Consider the following 10,359-nt stretch of genomic DNA (forward strand, 5'->3'; position numbering starts at 1 on the left):
TGGGTCCGAGGAGGGAGAGATCTAGGTCAGCCACAGGTGTTAGGACCAGATGGCCTGGACTAATTGCTGGCTCTGCCACTGGTTGTGTGACCTTGGGCAAGTCCTTTACTATCTTTGTGCTCTGATTCCTCCTCAGAAAATGGAAATGATAAAAGTGCCACTATCAAAGGGTTGCTGTGGGGATTAAAAGACATACTAGACATGAAGTGCTTGGAACAATGCCTGGAACGCAGTAAGTGCTCATGAAGTCTCAGCAGTGACCGAAGGGCAGAGGAAATGGTGGAGTAGGGAAAGGGGCACTGGCTTTCGTGACCTCCATCCACAAAGGCACCTCCTTTCATTGTAACTGAAACTGCTCGTGAACAATTTGATACTGAGCAGAGTTGTTATTTATGGTGTAACGAGCTATTTTCAAATGCACTCACATAGCAAAAGTCAGGGAAAAATAAGTAAAACAGGTTTGTAGGTAAATGTCCCCAGGAGCAGAGCCTGAGATGAGGATTCAGGTTTCTTCAGGAGGAAGGGCAGGGTGGGAGCAGGACAGGGAAGGGGAGGAAGGCAAGCAGAGGATGATCTTGGGCGAAGTCCCAGTCGAGGCCAGATCCCCAGGGGGGCTCTCGAGGGTAAACTCACCCCAAGAGTTTGTCCCAGATCCAAGCCAGGCAGCTGGGCTTTAATATGCCCACACCTGGCAGTCATTGGCTGAGTTCTCCCCCAGGAAGCCTACAACCCCAGGCACGTGTCTACCCTCTGCACCATGGGCAAAGCAGTGTCAAAAGCCTAGAGGGCAGAAAAAACACAAAACTGCCGGGAGGGTCGCACAGAAACAGTGAAGGGCATGAAGCACCTGAGCTCGGCTGCTGAGCGCTGTGGGTTTTGCTGAAGGAGGCTGGGCTGGGAACTGATTACGGTAAATTGATGACGCTGATTGCTGATTTCAAAGTTCAGGCTGTATAAGATGCCTGGAGGAATCGCTTAGAATGCACACTCCCGGGCCCCACCGGCAGAAATTCTGATTCCGTTGGTAGTGTCCAGGAAAGCTCATTTTCAACATGCTCCCCAGATAACACGGACGTGGGGGCGGGGATCCTCGGGCCACGCCCTGAGCACCACTGCTTAGGGGACTGACTATTGGAGGCTGGCGAGGGGGCAGGGAGGGCGAGTGGGGGGCGGCTTGCGAGTGGGGGGCGGCTTGCTGGGGCCGGGTTCCCAGGAGCGCTGAGTCAGTGTTGTCAGGCGCTCACTTGTGAACCCACGTGGAAAAGCGCGGAAACTGCCTCGTGAGATGCCTTCCAGGGGTGGATAGTCAGGGAGAGGCTGCCGAAGCACAACCGCCCCGGGCGCGGGAGCGCTCAGTATGTGAGCCCTGAGGGCAGCGGGGGATGTGATTTACGGAACTACAATCAGGTGGTGTCTTAGCACGCACGAGGAGACTGGGATTCGAGCACAAGCAGTTTACTTGGGAGGTGAAACCCGGAAGCACCAGCAGGAAAGTGGGGAAAAGAGGAGGAGGGAAGGCAGTCAGGACAAGTTATTGCTGTCAGTGAGCAGGTGACGACTGGGGACAGCAGGCAGCCTGGGGAGCACGCATCTCCAAGTGGCCCCACTTGGCGGTGAGAAACTGGGATGTTGTGCGGTCGGGTCCCTTTCATCAGTGATTGAGGACCGCTCCCTGGAACTCCTGGCTGCCCTGGGTGTGTGGTGCGCACTCTGCAGAAGCTGGTGGTGAAAGGCTGTCAGCCTGCGTGGGACTGAGCGCTGAGCCCACACGGGCAGGACACCTACGGTGCTGCCAGGGCGGCTGGGAATTGCTCACCTCGCAACAAGGACAGTCTCTTATGAAATCGCCTGCCGCCCGCGGGGTTGGTGTTAGGCGGGCCTGCTGGTCTGCAGCCAGAGGGCAAGCTTCGCCCGCGGGCCCTCATCCCTCAGCCGCGGGCTTCGAGGCCTTCAGTCGGTCTGTGCAGCCTGGCTGGATTTCCAGGACCGCCTCGGCCTAAGGATGGTAAGGGGTCCACGTCCTGCAGATCATGAGGTTCCAGAAGACTTACACTGCTTCTGCTCTGGAATTAGCATCCGCAAGGTAAGGAGGAGGCAACAGCGACCACCCACCCTTGCCTAGTATATTTTCTGTTTACTCCGTTGCTGGATCTTGGAGCCGCGCTGGGTTCTCTGAAAATCCACCCCTTCCCCCATTGCACCAGGCTGAGCCTAAGAGCGAAGCTGTGAGAGGCAGCCAGCGTTCGTGGAGTTCCTTCTTGAACTGCCTTGTCTGTTTCTTTCTGGTTTAATCTCTGGTCTTGATCATGTGCCACTGTCTTTTTTTTTTTTTTTAATACAATAGATTGGTACAGTGTCCGGTACAAGGTAACTGAGCAGTAAATGTTATTTTTTTATTATTAAATTTATTTATTTATGGCTGCGTTGGGTCTTTGTTGCTGTGTGCGGGCTTTCTCTAGTTGCGGCGAGTGGGGGCCACTCTTCGTTGAGGTGCGTAGGCTTCTCATTGCAGTGGCTTCTCTTGTTGCGGAGCACGGGCTCTAGGTGCGTGAGCTTCAGTAGTTGTAGCACGCGGGCTCAGTAGTTGTGGCTCGCGGGTTGTAGAGCGCGGGCTCAGTAGTGTGGTGCACGGGCTTAGTGGCTCCGTGGCACGTGGGATCTTCCTGGACCAGGGCTCGAGCCCGTGTCCCTGCATTGGCAGGCGGATTCCTAACCGATGCGCCACCAGGGAAGTCCCCCACTGTCTCTTTTGTTTACCTTTCTTGCCTTACGGTGCTGATGAGAGCGTGAGGAGAATGCTACACCCATCCTAATCATCACCCATGAGGTGACAGTGGGAGTGATGGGAAATAGGAGAGAATGACAAGGACAATTTGACCTAGCCAAGAAAGGGATCCCCAGGCATGTGTCCAGAGTTTAGGTAAAAAGATTTTTAAAAATCTAACAAAAATATGGGCATGAGCTCATGGTCAGAGAATCCAAAAGATAGAGATGAGCAAGAGAAAATGGTTGCTAAAAAAAACTGTTTGTGATACATCACCACAAAGGAGGCTGGAGAAGAGAGAAAATGGGGCAGATCTAAGGAAACCATCAAGGCTGCACAGAGGGCTCTAGATAGCTTTGATTTTAAAGGGATATGTACAAAACCAGAAATCTGGCATCATTAAAGGAGAAACACAAAGCATGTCATAAATTTCTCAGGATCGAAATCAAAAGACCAGAATAAGCTCAGATTTGAGAACAATAGTAATGATAGCAATAAAAAAGCTTTTGTGTTCTATTTGAAACAGGAAGAAGGAAAGGATGGGTCTGCTTGGGGCGAGTGAAGTGATACAAAAAATGGCAGAGAGAAGCAGCACACAGCTTCTGGTTTGTCCTTTTTCTTACTGTTTATTAAGGCCAGTGCTCTTTAACCTGGAAAGGGTGAAAGACTCTTGGTTAAACTAGGGGTCGGTGAAGAAATTAAAAAGAGGCCTTGGGTGTTTGGAACAAGTTCAAGTCAGGCACTCTGTAGGTGGAAGGGGTTATCATGGGGGGTAGGGTATTCTGTTTTGTACGTCAGGTTGTCAATGTCAAAGAAGTGTTGTCTCACAAAAAGAGAGGGGGAAATGAAGGATCTGAAAACCATGGCAAATGAAAGGTTCTGGGTGGGTTTAGCCTGGAAGGGGGGAGACTTGCAGGAAGGCCATCCAAGCTGGGAGAAGGACTAGAGCACGCTGTAGTAGGGTGGAGAGTGTAGCTGAGCCCAGTGGGTTGACATTCTGGGGAAGTCCAATTCAGTATTAAAAGTTCCGAAGTAATTACCATTGACTAACTGCCTCAAAGCACTGATGTCTCCATAACAGTAAAGTTCAAACCGAGAGTAACTGAATTTGTCGAGACTGTTGTGGACAGAATTTTCTAACAGGGTATGAGGTTAGGTTAGGATCCCAGGCATTTGTTCTTAGCTTTTTCTAGGCCATGGACTCCTTTGAGAATCTGATAAAATGCCCTTTATGTTAAAATGCCCATCTGTGCCAACACACCACTTTTTATGTTCAAAATCAAGGAGTCCACTTTCCCTAAAATAGGATTGTGGTCCCCAGGTTCAGAAGCCCACAGCTAAAGGGATTCTTCTCTCTCTAAAATGCAGCGATTCTAAACCCTTTCCCTAGAAGTTGCCCTTTCACGAATCTCTCCCCAGAGGTCTTTTGTAAACATTTTCATTGCTCGATTAAAAAAAAAATGGACAGGGCGTTCACCTAATTCATGAAACCAGCTGAGTGTTCAGGGCGACCCAAAACTTTGTTCCTTAATGTATGATTTCTGTCATGTGGCAGAACTTTCTCTCAACACCTGTGTGTTTGACACTTGCCACACACGATCCAATGCCAAATCTCAAAGGTTCGACTTTTTTAAAAAAATCATGAAAGGACTAATTCCAAGTTGTTTGCCCTTGGCTTTCCCTGTGTCGGCTTCAGGTCAAAGCCATGTTGTAATACACAGAAGCACCACCAGATGGCACCATTGGGAAAGTCTTGCTTTGCTTGTTGGTTTCCCAGCTCTGACGTCTATTCTAAACATAGCCTGGTAAAATGCTTATGGAAGAGGGAAGAGAATCTATTACGGGGGAGGAAAAACACCAATGACAAGACAGCCCTGCCACTTTCTTGGATTTGGGTATACAGAGTCAAGCTTTGATTACTTCTACTTCTTAATTGTCTGCTTTGGGAGGCAGATGCATAGATTTATGTAAAACGTAAGCATTTCTTACATCCACATACATACATATTCTGCCTCTGCTGATGCTCTGTGTGATTTAGAAGCTGCTCATAAGTTGGGGGAAGAGCCTCTTCCTCTTTTGGATTGTAAACTTGCACATTCATTCTTTTATTGCGTCTGTCTCCTACTTCGCTTCCAGTAAGTTTATTCGGTTTGCATGGAAACATCACAAAAGGCCTTTCTGGGAAAGGAAAATCTCGGTTACATCAGCTCTCTCTGCTGTGAACATCAGGCCAGTTGGAAAGATGAAAGGGAAAGGAGAGGGCAGATGTGAGCATGGATGGAAAGCAGGATTATCCCTGAAATTGACATGTCTGTTCGATCGTCTCTTGCTCCTTCCAGCTTTTTCTTAAAAAATAAGTTTTCTCAAAACCCATGTTCATGCTACATTAAGCCTCATGTTTCTGTTTCTCATTTTACTGCTTGGGATAGCATTTGCTGCCACTTGGTAAGCTTCCTTAAGAGAGGGAGTGATGTCGATCAGACTACAGTTACCTGTGTTGAGAAAGGACCCTCCATTGTTTTGTGGTCTTTGGCAGGCAGCTAGCAGATGCCATGTCTCTTTGGGGCACAGCTTTGGCCAGCCTTCTCTTCATTTTTATACCTGCAAGTGGAAAATCACCACTTTAATGAGCCACATACTCTGTGGAAAAAAGTGTTTGCAATTACCCAACAGACGAAAGCGCCCTTTCTAAGATCTTTGAGAAGAGGTACTGCAGACCGCCCTCCACCACCACCACCACCACCACCCCCCCCCCGACCAAATTCACAATGGGGGAATTCTTCTCGCCTTACATTCTATTTCAGAGATAGTTCTGCTAGAATCCTGCATTTCTGAGCAAAGAGTTGTGAAACAGAATTCTGGAGTGGTACAGCTGGGAGAAGCCAGGTGTATTGGCATTGAGGAGGCATCTTCCTGGTCTGGCTCTGTGCTGGGCGTTCCAGGGCATGCAGAGAGTAAAGAGATACTGTTCCTCTCCTCCAGGAGCTTCCAACCTAGTGGGAAAGACAAACATACAGAGACCCTATGTTATGCCTGGAATTATAGTTGAGTGCCAAGAGCAAAATAAAATCAAAGTACAGCTCTTCTTGGCTGGGCAGGGCTGCAGCAAGTGAAAATCTACTAAAATGCAGACTGTTAGCAAAGTCAAATTATCCTTTGTCCTCAAAATGTAAGTAAGTGGATGGATGTGGGCTATTTTTCTTCTTCTTTATACTTTTCTGTTCTTTGTAAAATTTCTAAAATAAGCACGTTTAGGTTTTTTGCCCTCATTAGAAAAGTAAGTGGGAGTCTGAAGAGGAAAACGTATACTTTTTTTTTTTGGTAACAGTCATACTAATGTTAACAAAAGCGAACACTTATTTGGTGGTTACTATGGTGCCAGGTACCATCCTAGGTGCTTTTATATATTAACTCATTTAATCTTTCTAGTCACCTTATGAAAGACGTGCTGTTATTAAACCCATTTTATAGAGCAAGCAGTTGAGGCACAGAGAAGTTAAGTAGCTTGCCTGGGTTGCCCTAGGATTTAAGTGGCGGGGCAGGCTGGCTCCAAAGTTGGAGTTAAACTAAATAAGTTTAGTGAACATTATGAAGGAAGAGTTTTTCCTCCTGAATTAATTTCCCAGAGAACTGAAGCTGGTCATCCTGTCTCAGGATTGGGCTGGGGAATGACATGTTCCTGGAGCAGGATGGGTCAGTAAGGGCGATGCTGGGATTGGAGGGTCAGGCCTAAGAGGCTCAGTTACTTGGGGGAACCTGCAAGTATAGACCAAAGAGTTTCCAGCTGGTTGGCCTAGCCTGGCCTAAAGGGTTGTGGGAAATAGCAAGTCCTTCTCTAGAAAAGCTGCTCCCCCTGGGAGGGAGTGTGGCGTGGGGTGGGGGGGGGGTTGGGGGGGGGGGGGTTTTTTTGGGTGGGTAGGGACTGAGTTGTGCAGGTAGCAGAGTGTCATGGAGAAGGGAATTGGGGTTTGGGTCAGGGTTAGGCGTTCATTTGGGGTTCGGGTTAGGGAGTAGAGTCCAGTGTAGGTTTGGGGTGAGAGGATTGTGGTTAGAAGTCGTAACTGGCTTAGGGATAAGGATTTGGGTAACCATCGAGTTTAGGGCAAGAAAAATACAATACGGAAATATCTTTGCATTCTCAATGCTAATGGATACCCTCTCTGGTAGAAGTCTCTGGATTTGAAACACCACCTTATGTTTTTTTTGAAGCAACATTGATGTTTTTTTTGGTCTTTTTATTATGGTAAGACATACGTCTGGAACATAAAATTTACCATCCCTTTAACCTTTTAAGTGTGCAGTTCCCATAGTTTTAAATGTATTCACATTGTTATGAGTCAAGTTCTCTATAACTTGTGTGTGGAACTTGTTAAATCTTTATTGAGTAATAATTGGCTTTCCATGGTGTGATAGTTTCTGCTTTATAACAAGTGACCTCGTTTAACATATACATATGTTCCCATAATCTCATTCCTCTTGTCGCGTCCGCCCTTCCCTCAAAACCCTCCCTATCCCAATCCCACCCCTCCAGGCGGTCCAAAGCACACAGAGCTGATTCTCCGGGGCTCACGCGGCGGCAGTTTTCCGCACTCGCTATTTTACATTTGGTCCGTGTATATAATTACCATGCCACTCTCTCGCTTTTGTCCCCAGCTTACCCTTCCCCCTCCCCGTATCCTCAAGTCCATTCTCTAGTAGATCTGTTCTTATTCTGTCTTGCCCCTAGGTCGTTCATGACCTTTTTTTTTTCTTAGAATTCCATCTAAATAGGTGTTTAGCATACGTAGTTTGTCTTTCTCTTTCTGACGTACTTCAACGCGTATGACAGACTCTAGGTCCCCCTCACCTCACTACAATAACTCAATTTCTTCCTTTTAAGGCTGAGTAATATTTCCATTGTATATATGTGCCACATTTTCCTGTATCCATTCATCTGTTGATGGACACACTGAACACTAACAACAACCGTCAAAAAACAACTCTCCTGCCCTCCAGCTTCCTTAACCACCATTCTACTTTCCCTGTTTCCCTATGATTCTTACTACATCTAGGTACTTATGTAGGGAATCATTCATTCTTTTTGTGACTGCTGATCTCCGTACCATAATAACCTCATAATGACCACAAGTCATCCATGTATAACATGTGACAATATCTCCTTCCTTTTTAAAAACTAATTTATTTATTTTATTTATCTATTTTTGGCTGCATTGGGTCTTCGTTGCTGCCGCGGGCTTATCTCTAGTTGCGGTGAGCTGGGCTACTCTTCGTTGCGGTACAACGGGACTTCTCATTGCGTGACCTCTCTTGTTGTTGGTACATGGGCTCTAGGCACGCGGGGTCAGGGTTTGCAGCACGCAGGCTCATATTGTTGGCTCGTGGGCCCTATAGTGCGGCTCAGTAGTTGTTGCGGCAGCGGGTTTAGTTGTCTCCGTGGCCTGTGGGATCTTCCCTACCAGGGTCTCGAACCTGTGTCCCCTGCATCGTCAGGGGCGGATTCTTAACCACTGCGCCACCCTGTAAGCCCTTCCCTCCTTTTTAAGAGGTTGACAATATTCATTGGTGTGTACTTTATTTTGTGTTTGTCCTTTTCATTTGTCAGTGATATTGGTTGCTTCCACCTCATGCTGGCTCTTGGTGTAGTAGCGCAGCTGTTTTTTTGTGTGTTTCCTTTTTGTAATCCTGCAGCTTTGCTGAATTTATTATTTCTAACGTGTTTTTTTGTAGACCTTTGGGATTTGAAGTACAGATTTTTTAAAAAGGCACCTCAGTGTACGAACAAATATTAATGTATGGCTAAATCATAGTGCCTAATAGGTTTCTTGAGAAAGTAATTGAAACTCACCAGAGAATGAAATGTATCCAAATCCCGTAAAGCTGAAATTCATGCACAGCAGTTTTCCTCCCCCTTGAACATAAAAAAAAGAGTAAGTAATTGTATAATAGTTCCCTTGTCCATTACATAATGGAGGGAAAGTGGGCCAGCTTTCAGTTAATCTTTTATAATATTCAGTAAGCCTGTGAGACTTTTTTTTTTTTTTTCTTCTGTACGTGGGGGCCTCTCACTGCTGTGGCCTCTCCTCCCGTTTGTGGAGCACAGGCTTCCGTGCGCGCAGGCTTCAGCGGCCATGGCTCACGGGCCCCACAGCCTCCTCCGTGGCATGTGGGATCCCCCGGACCGGGCACGAACCCGCGTCCCCTGCATCGGCAGGCAGACTCTCAACCCAGCTTGCGCCCCCGGGAAGCCCATGCCTGTGACTTTTTTTTTGTTTTCAATGACATTTCTATTCCCTTATAAATCCTTCTAGGAGATTCTGATAACCATAAATTAGGTTCCATAATGCCCAGTGCAAGCAATAAAACACAACTGCTTAAGGGCTTCTGGGAGAATTTCTTGATTATAGTGAAGTATACAGTCCATGGTGTGTTTTCACAGCTTCACGATTATGAAGTTCACAGTAGAAGATGGTGGTGCTAGTAAGGAAAAGGTCTGACTTTTGAGGTTCATCTTATAGTCAGTGCTAGCATCTTCTAATGAGGCTCCTACACATACTGTAGAAGAAATGTATTGCAAAATCTCACGGCAAAGTAGGACTCTTTTCAACAGATTGTTCGCCTATGGCTGTCCTTCATTTGGAGATTGTCGCGGCATTCTGAGGTAAAAGGCACATGTGTAGAAAGAATGAAAAGCATTCTTATTTTGCTAACGATTGAAAGAGTTTACTTTTACTTTGAAAAAATATTCTGAGACATTGATTCTGAACATTTTGGGACTTTGGCAACATTATTGGGTTAATTTAAACGTATCCTATTCTGTAATCCATCAGAGTTCTTAGTTGCCAACATCAGAATCTACTCTAGTTAGTTAAAGGAGTTTATTCAAAATTTTAAATAGCTTTTGGAGTCCTTGGAGAAGGAGGGCCAGAAGAGCCAGGCTGTGAGGCTACACAGCTGAGAAGCAGGCAGAGCGCTCAAATGTCCATAGGACTGTTCCAGAGAATCAGCTCCCTCCATCGGTACTTATGATCCTTGCTAGGTACTTATTATCCTGGAGGCACCATTCAGCTCTGAGTCCGTGCAACCAGCCACTTTATCATTATTTTAAAAATCAAACACATTTGATTTGAACATCTTATACAGCTCAGTCTTAATATGTAATGGACGTTGATATTCCATTCCCTTACTGATTGAAGTCAGTTTGAGTCAGGCCACCACCCTCATTTTCAAAAGGAGGAATGGGGGCCTAACAAGATGATATGACTTGCGCAATGGTCTTCTAGGTCCTCAGGCCATTATAGAGGGTGAGGAGGGGAGGAGAGGGATGGGGTCTGCTCCAGTCTGTCAAGAGTGTTGAATTAAAAAGATATTTGTTGGGCTTCCCCTGGTGGCACGAGGGTTAAAATCCTCCGCCTGCCAGGGCAGGGCACACATGTTCTACTAGCCCTGGTCCGGGAAGATCCCACATGCCCTCGGAGCAACTAAGAGCCCGTGCACCACAACTACATACTACTGAGCCCACACGCTACAGTTACTCTGAAGCCCCACTAGAAGCCCCCTCACAGTTACTACTGAAGGCCCTCAAGGCCCCCGCGTGC

This window comes from Monodon monoceros, unplaced genomic scaffold (assembly GCF_005190385.1).
Source record: "Monodon monoceros isolate NGI ecotype Baffin Bay Population unplaced genomic scaffold, NGI_Narwhal_1 Super_Scaffold_22, whole genome shotgun sequence".
Classification (NCBI taxonomy): Eukaryota; Metazoa; Chordata; class Mammalia; order Artiodactyla; family Monodontidae; genus Monodon; species Monodon monoceros.